The sequence below is a fragment of the Perca fluviatilis genome, chromosome 22 (assembly GCF_010015445.1).
Source record: "Perca fluviatilis chromosome 22, GENO_Pfluv_1.0, whole genome shotgun sequence".
Classification (NCBI taxonomy): Eukaryota; Metazoa; Chordata; class Actinopteri; order Perciformes; family Percidae; genus Perca; species Perca fluviatilis.
In genome coordinates, this window is record NC_053133.1 from 17,959,108 (window position 1) to 17,974,095 (window position 14,988).

The following is a 14,988-nucleotide window of genomic DNA, read 5'->3' on the forward strand; positions in this document are numbered from 1 at the left end:
TTTTGACATAATCATCTGGGTTTTTGAAAACCTGACAGAGATAAATATAAAAGTGGCAAATGTTAACAAAATGGGTATTGAGCACATTTTAAATAAAAGCCTTCAAAGTGCTAATCACCAGTCCAGAAGTCTTTATCGTTTTCCTTTGAAGATTATGCCATTTAAAATCCAGCATGACTTCAGGTTATAATAATGTGGTCTGTTCACTTCAGCAGCCTCTTTGAAAGGTTTACATGTCTAACATGCAGGTACTTCAGGTAAGCTACACAGCGTTACACTGTCACAAAATGTATAACCTGGAGCTTTTGGAGCCCCGTTTGCTAATGCTGATTATAGGCTCTGCTATGCATGGCTTGTTTCTCTCTCATAGTCCACAAGGAAATTTGGTAAATAAACAACCTCATTAGTGGCAAAGGTGATGCTGCCCTTGATCTTGAATGGTTTTGTCAGGAGAAAGGTGAATGTGCAGCATTGAGAAGTGAAGTTAGATTGAGTAGCCTGCCCATATGGGACCAGCTATGTTATGAAAACTGATTTCATAACAAAGCTAAAAATCTAAATTCAGCTCTTGAGTAGCACAAACCAACGATTATATGCAAAGAAGTACAAAACTACATCAAAAACGTGTTTGCAGACAATATATGATTCTAACAGCTACAAATCAGACACATAATGGGCCCCAGGCCTAAATTTAATGTTAAATTTCAACATTTTGAGAATTCTTTAAGTTTGTCTAACAAATGTGTGACACTGTCCACCAATCATTTCAGACAAGGCTGTATTATGAACCAATGTACGGTCCTCTCTTTAAACTCACAGTAAATAAAACCAGCTACACAGAATGCTGTTTTAAATGAACATATGTATTCAAGGTTACAGATAGACCTGTCATCCTAACTTTTAATGTAAATATGGGGGATTTATGAAATCCAAATTAATAGTATTGTCAGAACAAATTGATGTTTTAATGAATCATGAGATGCATATTAGTGGTAAAACTAGGACACACAGAATATCCAAGGTAAAACTCATGCACCTAAACACAGTTTGTCTCTTATTAGCTTTACTGCGGAGAAATTATGTAAAGCTGATTTTAAGTACTGAAATTTCATGTAATTTTAATATCATCTTAAATATCGCTTCAGTGTTAAATTTACAGTATCCCAGGTCTGACATAGCATATTTTCTATGTACAGCATCTGGGTGAATTAGTTAGATGTACCTTATAACTTAAGGTCCTAATTATCTACCTTTATCTCTCCCTTGCCGCTTTAATTTTAAAATCAAATCCAGGCCCAAAACTTTCAGTTGTCTGCTTTTAATCCACTTATAAATAAGTTACAATAAAAGTGAAATAAGTGAAAAGTAGCAAATAACTGAACAAATACACAAAATAACTGAACAAATACACAAAATAACTGTGGTTACACATTAAAGGATGCACATCCGAGTAACCGAAGATGGTCAAATGGCACAGATAAATAAGCCAATTCTTAAAAATCAACAGGCTGCCTACAGGTATACGTTTTGACAGTTATATCCTGAGAAGAGAGGAAATTACTGTAGACTTCAATGTCTTAAAAGACCTTCTTCAGACGTTACAACAAGCTATTGGCATCCCTGCTGCAGCAACATCCTGCAAGTGTTTTACATCTGATTTCTTCATCTGTGTCATTTCAACGAGAAGATAAAAACAATATGGAGAGGATAAACTGAAGCAGGTGAGGCTCTGTGATCTATCCGCTGTTGCTGGAATCAAGCTTAAGAGGAAAATAAGAGGCTTTTTATTCAATACCAAATAAAAGTACAAGTTCCAAACTTCAGAGATGTGGCACATAACTGCTCTGTAATGCTTAAGACATGCACTCAAATAATGATTTGACATGAATAAGCATAGGTTGGACAGTCAGTTGTCAACCATATAGGTTGTTTTTTGCAATGATGCTACACATGCTTCTCACACACACACACACACACACACACACACACACACACACACACACACACACACACACACACACACACACACACACACACACACACACACACACACACACACACACACACACACACACACACACACACAATGTGGCTTATGTTGCTTTTCTTTGTTTTCTCAACAAGTACTTTTCAGCCTTGCAATTATTGATGAAAAGCAGTCCAAAAGAGGTTTGTAAACAATAAAATATGACTTTAAATGTGTGGCAGTAAGTTGCACAATGTATATATATATGTTGTTATACACACAGCTGGATTTTATTTAGAAAATCACTTAATGTATTTGTACTTGTTACATCAGTGCAACGCTGGTTAAACTTGCTCAATCTTACAAACAGAAAACTGTTTCATATTCACCAACTACTTTTTCCAGCAGGTAGTGTGGAGAAAATAATACAGAGGAAAGAGATTCACAACCACAGCCAGAAGCAAAGCAAACTCCTCGTGCAGTCCTACATATGACCATACGCCATGTTCCTGCCCTGCTAAAGGTCTATTTCCAAAACCTTTGATTGAAATATTTTAGACAAAATGCTAGAAAACCAGAGCTCTTCCAGAAGCAGTTCAAGCCACAACATCTGACAAATACTGTCCAGCGAACATGTACTAGTACTACGTGCCTAGAAACAAATACAGTATTTCTGGGACTGTCTCTCCAATGCTCTCCAATGTTCCTACAGTCCCAGTAAAGACAGCAACACTGGAGGGAGTTCTCTTCCTATGCTGTATGTCACTTCTAATTTTTTGTTTACAGGTAAATAAAATCTAAATAACAAACGCATTATCAAGTCCAACCCACTACTGATTAATTGCATATGTGTCTGCAGGGGGTTGCACATAACTGGCAGACACCAGCTCGGTTTCACAACTGTGGGATAAGTGAAGGGAGTGTGACATATAGAGGGCAGGTGGTGCCAGTCAAGTGAAGTACACAAGCATAGTCCCAATCTGTAGTTTCTTAGCTCCATAATTAGTTATTTTTCCATAGAAATATCCAAATTATGTCATCAGGCCTTACAGAGAACTCATTATTCACTGCAACAAACAAGCTGGAAATAACACTCAATCCTATGGAGACCTGAGAACTGCGTTCCAGGGAGGGACTCGAGTCGCTGTGTGAAACCAACAAGAACCAACACGACACCTGGCATTTTACAGTTAAAGTGGGCTGTTGCACACTGCTGAGCACAAGGCAAGACATGCTTCTTAATTGTGCAGGTTTGAGTGTGCTGAGAAAAAAAGAGATCACAAATATGGTTGGCCATATAAAAGGCTTAAAACCTGCCGAGTGTTTCTTATGAAAATTTATTTATGAGGAAACTGGCATCATCGATGTTTGGACATCTTAAAGAGAGCACAAAGTTACTGTGGCTTAGCAGCATCAGTTCGACAGAATATCACATATGTGAATCATGCCCATATACAGACCCTGTCTAGTCAGAGTTTCCCTACAGTATATGCTCATTTTAAGTCTACGCCCCATAGCATTCAATAGTATAAACATATAGTGTATAACCTCTGAGAAAATGAAATTAGGAAAAAGGGAAGAATTAAACCTAAATTTCCAATGCAAAGAGAGGAGTCAAATGTGTTTAAAAATTGTAAACTTTTCTTGGAATGTATCCATATTGTAAAAGGCGCTTTGGATCAATTACTGTGTTCAGTCCACATTGAAAACAATGAAAAATAATCCAAAGGTTACAACTTGACTTTTATCCTCTCACTCTTTTTTTTTTTGAACTAATTATCATTATTTTTGCTCTTTAGGATAACACTTATTAATACTGTACTTTTGTTTGCCAAAAACAAACTCTGCCTTGCTGTAATCTTGGAAGTATGGGGAGGGAAAAATCACAACAATCTTTGTTTATCAGCAATGCTCTGCAGGGTGTCAGGCATTCACTGTTATTTTCATTGTGAATGAATGAAAAATGGCAGGTTGTACCCGTCTCATAATGTGGTACTCATTTTAAGATTGAACATGGCTCAACATTACTTAAATGATTTCCTGTTGAATCCTAAAGCTTTCAAAAAGTAAAGGTTGTCATTATGCACTAAACACTTTTATACTATACAAAACGGTTTAGATCAAACAAACTGATCAGAGGATCCAGTCAGCATTTCTTAAAACCTCACTGAGTTCACCCCAACAATCGGAGTCCTTTCTTAATTTCTGATAGAACCTTCATATTGTAGCAACACAAACAGTCATCATATCATAACAAATCAAATAATGTCGATATTAAGGGTATGTAAAAATGTAGTTTGTGAAAAGTATTTCTAAACATCCTGAATAATTAATTAGTTATCTCTTCCATTGTCAATCACTCGCCTCAGTTTCAGGCATTTCATGATGAAATCATTAGTTAAAATAAAAAAAAATACTGCAATTGCTGGCTACAGTGTAAATTTTAAACAACGATGTGTGAATAATGTGAAACTTTAGTATCAATGTTGCAACAATATAGTTTAGTAAAGGGGACAACCACTTCAAATTACTAGAGTGAAACACAACCAATAATATCTCAGCTATAAGAAGCAATGAAAAGGTTCCATTATGGTCTAGTGACTAGTGATAATAACTATAAATTGCTAATTCGATTAGGGCTTATAGGGTTTGTAGTATGAAGATCTGAGAATATAAACATTAGAAGTTACTAAGGTGAAGCTCTTGGGAACAGGTAAAGCTCCTGCACTTTATGCAGTGTCATAAAAGTGACATGGGTCCTGACTTAAAGTGCAAACATTTTAAAGAGGGTAATTAGTAAACAGTTAGAGGCAGTAATCACCTAGTGAGGAAGATAAAAGGACTCAAAAGAAAACAAACTGGAAATGGGCTGGTATCATTCACATCACAGTCGGATTCTAGAGGTCATGTGCTAAGTCCTGTTAAGATCCTCAAAGGGCAAACGCTGAACATTGGGCACTTTTGTGTGAGTGTTTAGAGACACTGTCAGATTTTAAGCACACAAACATGAAAAATATCAATTTCACATTTGGTTTAACGCTTTCACACTTTGTGTCACTGACACCCAGAGAGAAGGGCTGTGGAAGACAAAACACAGCTCCTGGATAAGGATCATGTTAATGCCTATCAATTAGGATCAAAAAGGGATTAACCGGCATGGCTGCAGCGGTAGGATGGAGGCCCATGCAAAGTCACTGAATACTAGGGGTCACACCCCCGACTTCATTAGGCCTGACCTTTCCACACCATTGTGTGGCAGGAAAGAGACCTTACAGTCTGTCTTTCTCCTTTACCCATCTTAGAGGGCTTACGGAGAGTCAAATATGAGACATGCAGAAAAGCTGTAAGAGCTCAATGAAATATGAAATATTCACTTTCAAAGTCCAGGGAGACTTATTAGGTTACTGCAACTTGGAGCAGGTGGGTATTTACTCATCAACCCCCAACCTCCCTGCAAAGGAAATCATTTTTTTCACCTTAGAGAGAAGTGAGATTTACTAATTAGTCATGGTGCAGCCTCCCCTCGCTATGATGTACCGCAGGCTTGACGAACTCCAACTCCGCCTTGCCATCTTAATTCACAAAAGGTCAAATGGCAAAGTGGAAGGTGTGTCCAGGTGTGTTAAAATAAGCCCCAATTAAGGAAAAATGCAAGCACACCCTCAAGTCTCACATATCCAACTCGGAAGGAAACTTTCAGTAAAGCTCCTAAACTGGGGCAATTTTTAAGCTGTGGCATGTTAGAATACTTTTTTCATACTCCTTACATAAAGAGAATTAAGAAATAAGTTTTGCACACAAGATCCTTGTACGATTATGATATTTAAACAAAATTATTGGTTAGATAAATAGTGGGTTGTCAGTGTTTACACAAGACCAAATGTACAACTGGAGACTGTACTTGTTTTTGCTAAACAGTTTTTTTTTAATTCATTAAAGTAGTCGCTGTAATATTATTTTTTACACCTGAGATGCAACTGAGATCTCAGACAAAACATGTATGACTTTATAGTTTCTCTTTAGTCAGTACATAAAGTATATAAACTTAATGCAAAATGTTACACTTCAGTTTAAGCATCTTTAAGGTTAAAAATGGCAAAAATGTATAGCTTTGAGTACGAGAAATCGTTTTACTATATAGTTCTCAGAGTACCATATTACAGTGTGACCAGATGTTTTTTTTTTACTTTATTTACACCAAGAAACTTACAAAAGTATTACCATTCAAACAAATAGTAACACGGCAATGTAATAGCTCGAGGTTTGTACTCACTCTGCTAAGAATTACGTTATTGTTCAACTATCATAACTTTGATAACAATTTATTATTTGATTGATTTGATCCTTGATTAAAATGTATAGAAAGTAAACACATATCTGCTGATGTATCATCATGATGTTTTGTTCTACTCCTAAATATCACTACCAGGCTCTAAAATCCAGTATTGTTCCAGCTCGCCAGTATATAGTATAGTATATAGTATAGGGTTTCAAAGACACCTGGTACTTTACGTTCAACCAAGCTGAACAGGTCTGGCGTGCATAAAACCCCGGCTGAGAGAAAGGTAGACCTGGGATAGATAACAGGGGGAATTGACCCATTTTCACCAATGGCAACCACTTTGTTTCCTCTCATCAGCTTTTGTGTAAAAGGGTAAAAAGAAAAGCCATTAAAATCTTTTAGTTGACAATTGAGTCCAAACATACATGTTTCAGATTATTTTACTAGACAATTGAGTCCAAACATACATGTTTGAGATTATTTTACTATAGACACTGACCCTGCTATTCAAATGAACAATACAATCTCCATCAAGCACTGTGCAGTATTGTTAAATGCTTATATGCAACAGTTTTTGTTGAACAATGGTAACTTAGACTAGACTACACCTCTTCATTTGCAAGACCTCCATTCAGCGGTATGTGTGGAGAACTCAGTGAAAGTTAAGAGTCAAGTAAATAAGCAGAAGTTCATCTCAGGCCAAAAGTTTCTTCCCAGAGAGTAAGTACTTGTTCAGGCTGCTGCAGTTTAAGCAGGCATGCAGCCTTGCACTGCAGTCAAACAGTGGTCATCCAGGCCTACAGCCTTCTTTGTAGCGTTTATGAGGGTGTTATAGATGAGCACACTTCATTTCAAAGTCAGTGGTGGATTTGCAGTCTAATTAAAACAGGAAGTGTTGCTGAAGCTGTCAATGCTACGCAGCTAAGTGGTAACGAACATGCTACATGTGCACATCGTAAGACTGGCTGGGTCACAAACATTGGAAAACAAATGCAGACAAACATATAGCAGTCACACAACACTGCAGTAAAATAAATCTAGTTATTTACGGTACTTACCTTTCACAAAGCTAATAAATATGCATTTTAACAATCAACATTTACAGAATAGTCACAGTGCAATTTCATTTGCAATTGTCTTCTTCTAATGAGGATCTAATATTCATGTGACCGTGATATTGATGTTGTGGCTGCACCTGAAATTCAAAACCTCTGCTCAGTCAGTGAGTGGTGTGTGGTTGTTTTAATGATAAACAAAGGTCTGCTGTCTCCAGGCAAAGATCTTACTGTTGGTCACTCCATAAACAAGTCTCTCATGTTTTTTATTCTAATATTAGGGTATCATGAATACAGTATGAGGGAAACACTCCACTTTAACTAATCGGTAAAATTTTAGATCTAAACAACAAAAAACAATAAAGCATATTATCAAAGGCATTTGTGAAGTATTGATATGAATAAATAACTATTCTGTCGAACAGCTGAAATAGTTTAGTTTGAGTGTGCATGCATGTCCATGCTGCATGCTTGGTAAAGTAAACTTGGTTTGACTGTGCAAGGCAATACATTAATAAAAAATAAAAAAATATTTTAATCTATGGTAATTCCGACCTCCCTCCAACACATGCATAAACCCAAAGTGCATTTTCTCTCTCTATTTTCATGGCAACAGATCAGAGGTCCAGCTCAATATGTTACTGACAGCCACTGTTGTGTTACGTGGCATCAGAACATTTCACACGAGGTCTCAACACTGGACGAAAAAACGTATTCAAGAGGGTAAAGGTCACCTAAACATTTCAGTGAGTCAAGTTAGCAGTTCTACATCACCATATACAGTACTTTTGAATTAATGTTGCAATGGGCTGATTTTAAATTTTAAGTGCATTTACATCCTATGCAACTTTAATATGATATATCATGATATATGATATAAAGATCACTTTTAAGACTAATGCAAAATAAAGTACAAATAATACATTATATATATAGCTTTAATTTATTTAATTCTCACCATGTGTAATATACATAAAGAGTAAAATATGTGGTTACATTTAATATTCATGTGTATATTGTTAGCTTAATACAACGAAAATGGCATCGCAATATTTGCCAACTGAAATAATTGTAATAAATTTCAAAAATATATGCATAATATGATCGTACAAATCAGACACAAAACAGCTACCTAACATTTTAATGTTGATTATTACACAGGTGAAGTACGGAAAGAAGTAATTGTGTTAAATAATGTTATTGTGTACAAGGCCCGACTCGCTTAAATAAAACAGCATTTTATTTAATGTGTATTTATTTTGTTGAGGACAGTTTTTTATAAATTTTGTGAAACACAATTTAACTACGTTGAGAACTTAGATTGCCTGTAATATTCAGCTGGTGAAAAAGACCAAATCATCAAAGAATTATCTTTTCATTGCTTTTGACAATATTGTTTTATTTAAGTATACTGCATGTCTTACTCATCGTCTTATGTTTTAGATGAGGCTTGGATCATTTTGCAATAAAAAATATAAATTAACAGCAATAACTGTGCATCGCATAAGCGTTTTTAAAGCAAATAAATTCACTTTATAGTGTCAATATTATGTTTCGGTAGTATATTATTATACGTGTGGAATTTAATTACTGCTTCAACATTTTCTTGTCTTTATCGACGTGCATTTTTAGTAATATTAAATATTCCATCAAAAGCATTTGCAAGATACTTTAAAAAGAATGAAAATAAAATAGTAAACGGTGATGCTAAAATCAAAACACTCATCCAAATAAAAATTAATCGCGCTGCACTCGACACAAAGTAAACCTATAAATCATAAAAAGAAATTCGATGCAAGTATTTTCCACATGTATCCATTTGTTTAGTATCATTTTTTAATCTGTTCCACTGAAAAGTTAGTTTACTCCACAAAAGTCGGGCCGTTTCCCAACTGAATTTATGCTGAGAGTTCAGATTTCCTTTTCTACAAGCTACATTACAGTTCATCTCTTTCACCACTGCCTAAACCTAAAATGGACGCCGCTGGCTTTGAGTTATCGATGGCTAGGACTAGCTAAGGGTCACAGCTGTGCAGTTGTGCTCTTAAGAGGGAACAGGCAAATGGATCCATGTTTTGGCAGGCTGCCAGGAGACTTTTTAAAATACAGTGAAGGCCTTGATTTAAAATATGCCACACCAATGTCAAAGGAAACTGCGTCATTACGCAGCAGAGGCTGGTGAGATAAACAACCCACCGTTTTACAAAAGACAATGGCAGGTGCTACAGTTGTACAGAGCAATGCTTTGAATGAGCTCAAATGTTACTCTATATGTGCACAGAAATAACCCAAGAAATCTTTTCATTATAGCTCAGGCAGCATTAGAGCCTAGATGAAAGCCTGTTTTCTCCAGACATCATCATGATGTTAGACCTCATGACTGCACTGTGGGTGGAGACAATGAGCCAATAGAAAAACAGGCTGAAGATTCAGAGCACTTCTTGCATCAGCATTTTCTGGCTAAGCCTCAAGTAAAAGTTACGAGATCCATATCCATGATTATTTTATGAAGAGATCACAAATCAGTGTTAATAAACAAAATGATTGCTGCTGACGAGTGAATGACAACACTGAATTTGATTAGCTATTTTTCATCATCATATCATGGAGAATTGGTATTGCAAGCCCGAGCTCAACCTCTGTAAATACTGGTTTGTGCAACCAACTGATATTTCCCTCAGGCAACCACATTCACTCGCTTGAGCACCTTAAAGCATTCCTGGAATAGCTTTTCTCAACTTTTAACGTGCCCAAATGTGCTTTAATGAACAGGTCAACAAAGATCTTACCATTTGGGCCGACACACTCCAGCGTTAAAGTCACGAAGGCATGACAGGCTGCAAGAAACCATGGATCCCTGTAAAAACATGAAGAAAAAAAATCATCATCAAACAACTGTGCATAACATTGTTATAACAGACAGGGTTATCACAGATACAAAAACAAAGAAAACTTAAGCGTTAAATTAAAAAGCTGTTTTGTAGATTTGCCTTGTAACTCATATTCAAGATAAATTTGCAGTCATAAAGTTAAAAAACAAATACAATGTTGCATAGTTTGCAATAATTTGCTGAAACAATTTGAAAGCAAATAATTGTTAACAGTAGTTTATCGTAAAACAATATGAGCTGTAGTTATATTTACTTTGAAATGGATGATAATTCAAGGCGTATAAGTTAGGAATATGGATTGTATTAAGTCCGTCATTACTTAATGTAAAATCTGCATGCAGGAAGCACACAAATCCTCATCCACTCAGTATTGTGGTCACTGCTACGAATAACAACATAAGATCACCAACATCAAATAAACTGCTATACTATATGCATAACTGAAAACTGATTTTGTGATACATAATCAGCTTTTTTTATTTTATGTTTTGGGACAGGATCAGGTTTGGGACAGGCCTGCAAAGATACTGCATGCTTTAAGTGTTTCTGTACTCTCCTGGGAAAACATAAGCAACAAGCACTCAAAAACTATTAAGGAATATGACAAGATGAGACTAAAGGAGCTGTCTGACATCATACGAGTATGCACTAAGTAGGTGATAATGAAGAGATCTGTACAGGCTGGTCACTGATATGGCAAACAGATAAACATCACAGACTCACTGGGTGAAAGTAACTTGTAATGTCAGAGTGAGGCTAGGAGCATTTTAGAAGGCAAAGTTAATATTGCCTGTACCCTCCGTCACTGAATAAGTGGACTGTGAAAAAAAAGTGCTTTGACTTTTTAAAAACACATCTCAATGCTTGGTGCAATATATGACTTTTTAAAGCTGTAAAAAAATTCATACAAAATCTAAACTTTTTTTATTTTACAGTTTGCAAATTTAATTTCCAACAACATTCATATATAGTTTCACATTGCCTTCACAATGTGCTTTGCCACATGTTAAAAAATGCTGTAATTACAGGCAAACTGCGTGTAAGATATTGTAATTATTTTAGAGATACAGAGTATAAGTATGTATAGTTGTAAGATGCTATATTAAACAGATATACACAAAACAAATATTTCAAAATCATAAAGCCCTGGAAGCCTTTGGCACAAATTGTCAGTGATTAATCTGACAAAATGGCTAGCAAAGGTCCCAAATCAGAATCAAATAAGGAATAAACTTCCATCAAGTCAAAAATTACAAAACATTGAAACTGTCCAGTCACTGGGTTATGTTGACTTAAGGATGGAAACTAGTGATTAAATAATAATCCAAGCAACTAAACGCAAAAAATGTAGGTTAGAAAAACCTTTTGAAGAGTTAACATTCACTATACCTTCTGTGTGCAATACTTGAGCACCTGTGGTCAGTTTCATTGAGGTATAATGTATCACCATGTGTGCCCATGTTTTATATGCTCAAATCAATTCATATACGTCATGGATAACAACAATGCTATAGCAGCCATCTTGCCCCAAAAGAGAAGACACTGGGAGGAGGGAGGAAGGCTCCCCAAATCATATGACTGCACTGCCTGCCGACAACTGCTGCAGTGACAGAGCAAAAGTGTCTAGACGAGTCAGAGGCAGCAGCAGATCATGTACACATGCATTACTTACACATTGGTTTAAGTTAAATGCATATTTACCCTCTTTTCATTTCTGCACAAAGAGATGCAAAAGCTCAGAAATTTGGGTAGGAAAATATTTTGACGATTACCAAGCATTGTTTGAGCCGAATTAGCAAATATGCCAGGCTGAACCACAGAAAATGTATCAAAACAATGCACAAAACATGTAGAATTTCCCATTTAAAGTGATGATGTAGCCTGATTTAAAATTACATTTCCATTGTTGTGTCATAGCTATAGGTTAATATAGTTAATATAGTATATATAATATATATATAATATAATATATATAATATAGTGTGAAAGAGAGCAGGCACATCTACTGTAAATGATATTCTCAGACAAAGACGGGGGAAAAGATTTACTTTGAAACTACTTGTGGGAAGTTAAAGGTAAATACTGAAAACATTTAGAGTTCAAGTGATGTTTCCACAATGTTTTCAAAACTGTTGTTGGGAGACATAATAATGACAAATGAATATGTGCAATGGTCTGATGAACCCTATTAAATATATGCAGTATCACCCTACATAACCCTTTAAAGTGAACAGACTTCCCATGTCTCAACCAACCTTTCTGAGCTGATGGAGACTGCCTTCTGGATGGTGCACTCCTCTTGAACTCTAGGGCTGTCGGATGATTCCCTGCAGAGCATAAACAAGGGCAGGAAAAGAAACATTTCATACAGGATTCATATTACCTCACCTCATGGTCACATAGTTTAGATTAGTTATCTGCACGTGTGCCTAAAATAGGTATTGTTCTGTACTTTGAAATCAGAAATGAAGGTAGTGTGGCTGAAAGGGTTAAAAAGAGAATTAATGAGTCCACAGAAGAGCCTGCTGAGTAACAAGTATCTTAAGCGCGCGTGGGGTTAATCAACAACCTCACGTCAGCAAAGGTGCGTCACCTGCGCATCCTCCTGAAGTAGTGTGAATGAGGTCAAGTCTCCAAAACAAAGCTAACGTTACAGTTACGGTGTGGAATTTGTAAATAATAAGAAAACCCACAGCATACGCCTCGTTTTAACGGCAACAATTAATTAAGGCCACGCACGCAATTGTTTTACGGTGGAAGAACATTTAAATGTCAAGCTAGAAACCCGCTTTTTAAACACAAACGTACAGCTAGCGTTCACAAATAAACATCTTTTTTGACGAATGTGTATATTGCTGCAGTATTCATAGTATGTTAGCCAACTTGCACTCAGGCGCCTGCCTTAACGTTACCTACCTGTGCATAAAGAGGTGTCTGCTGGTTGACTGCAGAAGAAAAAACTTTCACAGCGTTTATCTAAAAAATATGTTGGCTGAAGCGTGGTGAGTCGTGGGAGTAAGGCGTTTGAGGAGGAGAGCAAACATTCCCATTTCCAACAGGCGGCTTCCTTGTAAATGTGCAAACAGATGTAAAACTCCATCTCCAATTTTATCAATTTCAGACAGACTCCAGACAGTCTCCAAGCGGGTACGTGCCTGGTTGTCTTGCGCGTGCACGCTGAATGGCGCGGGAAGCGGCGAGAACAGTTCCCGAGTGACAGAGCGAGCAGCCAATGGCGAGGAGTAGCTAAATCTATCATCCAATCACAGTGGCCGATAAGTATAAACCCCCCCCCGCCCCTCCTCCTCCTCACCAGTCTGTTGACAGTGCACTGAATAAAACAACAGTCTGAGTTAAGCAGTTCATTGCACTGAGATGTAGGTCACTGACTGCAGCCTATTCACTCATTGCAGATGCATGGTATAAGTTATTACAAAGACACGATTACCCCAGATATGCACATCACATGGCCTAATTGCAATTAACTAAAATAATCTGCCTTTTTCATATATATATATAATTATAATATATATATATATATATATATATATATATAATTTTACATACCATTTAAATACATATAAATATTACCTCAGGGTATAAAGTAATCACAGTGTGGTGTGCCTTTTGTTTTAAATCAGCAGAACCACCAGTTACAGTTGTCAGTGATACATGCAGCAGCCATTGTGTCTGTCAGCAATACTTTGTTGTGCACGCCTAGGCTACAGTTAACTGAAATTACTACAATGGTCCTCTTCATCAGGATGTTTCCTGCTGCCCAGGTCTCTATCTATTTATAAATTATTTGTGAATAGTCACACATGTATTTTATTTATTTATTTTAGGGTTAGTGTTCATCCCTGACCAGTTTCCAGTGAAAAATATAGCATTCAAACCCCAGACTTCCATGTGCTAGTGAAAAAGACATCATTCATTTGAGCTCCCCTCATTACAAAAACTGCTCCAACTTGGACAATAGTCTGCATTAAACACAATGTATAATTATTTAAAAAATGAACAGATTAAATCGTTCATTTACAAAATAATCTATTGCAGGCATGTACACTCCACAGCTCCAGTGTCACTTTCTCAAGACCGTTGCTGACCCTCATGAATTGACAGCAAAAAACATATTATGTCACACAAAACAACTTCCAAGTTGGCATTTAAATTTAAAGCCATACAGACAAGTTTGTTGTAAAGAACCTCTGTCCTTTGGTTGGAAAATAACAAGTATTGTCTCCTTCGGCTTTGCACCCTTTAATTTGTATTGTTATGGAAAACCACTGGATTTGGATTGGGCACAGAATCATTGAGTTCACCATAATAGAGTGTGACAGCTCCCCTTTTCACATCTATTTGGAAGTAAAATCAAAATTCCTGGGAAAGTGAATCCAGGGAGCATAAATATGTCATACAGCTTTGGAAACAGCTGTTTGGAGTGAATATTTAATAAGGTGTGGAATACATATTGATATGAATTGCACCTGCATTCAATTCAAGGAGAACAACTGGATACACAAGCTTGTGCATGCACATACAAGATGAAAAATGTGGGTTTGATAAAGTTTAGAATGCATGTATTAGAAGAGCAGTTGCACATTGTTTTGTACACTAAATATTGACTTGATAGCTTGAATGCAGCAGTAACTGCACATGACATACAAGGAAGTGTCTGGGAGTATGCAATACTGTGGATAAATTGCACTTCATATTACTTTTAAAGATAAAGGGAAAGCATTTGCCACCTCAACATCTTGTCTGTACAATTCCCACAGTCCATTAGAATTCGCA

At 36.5% G+C, this 14,988-nt stretch overlaps 1 long non-coding RNA gene across 3 annotated transcripts in view; it reads right to left on the reverse strand.

Annotated features, from left to right (window-relative positions):
* Positions 1-13,393, reverse strand: part of LOC120552218 — a 33,243-nt gene extending 19,850 nt beyond the window's left edge. For 2 of the 3 annotated variants that reach the window (XR_005637975.1, XR_005637976.1), the window contains exons 1-3: positions 13,111-13,393; positions 12,450-12,521; positions 10,093-10,160 (exon numbers count right to left, since the gene is read on the reverse strand). This is a non-coding gene — a long non-coding RNA (uncharacterized LOC120552218). The remainder of the gene's footprint in view (positions 1-10,092; positions 10,161-12,449; positions 12,522-13,110) is intronic. The other variant, XR_005637974.1, reaches the window with a different exon arrangement.
* Positions 13,394-14,988: the final 1,595 nt, after the last annotated feature.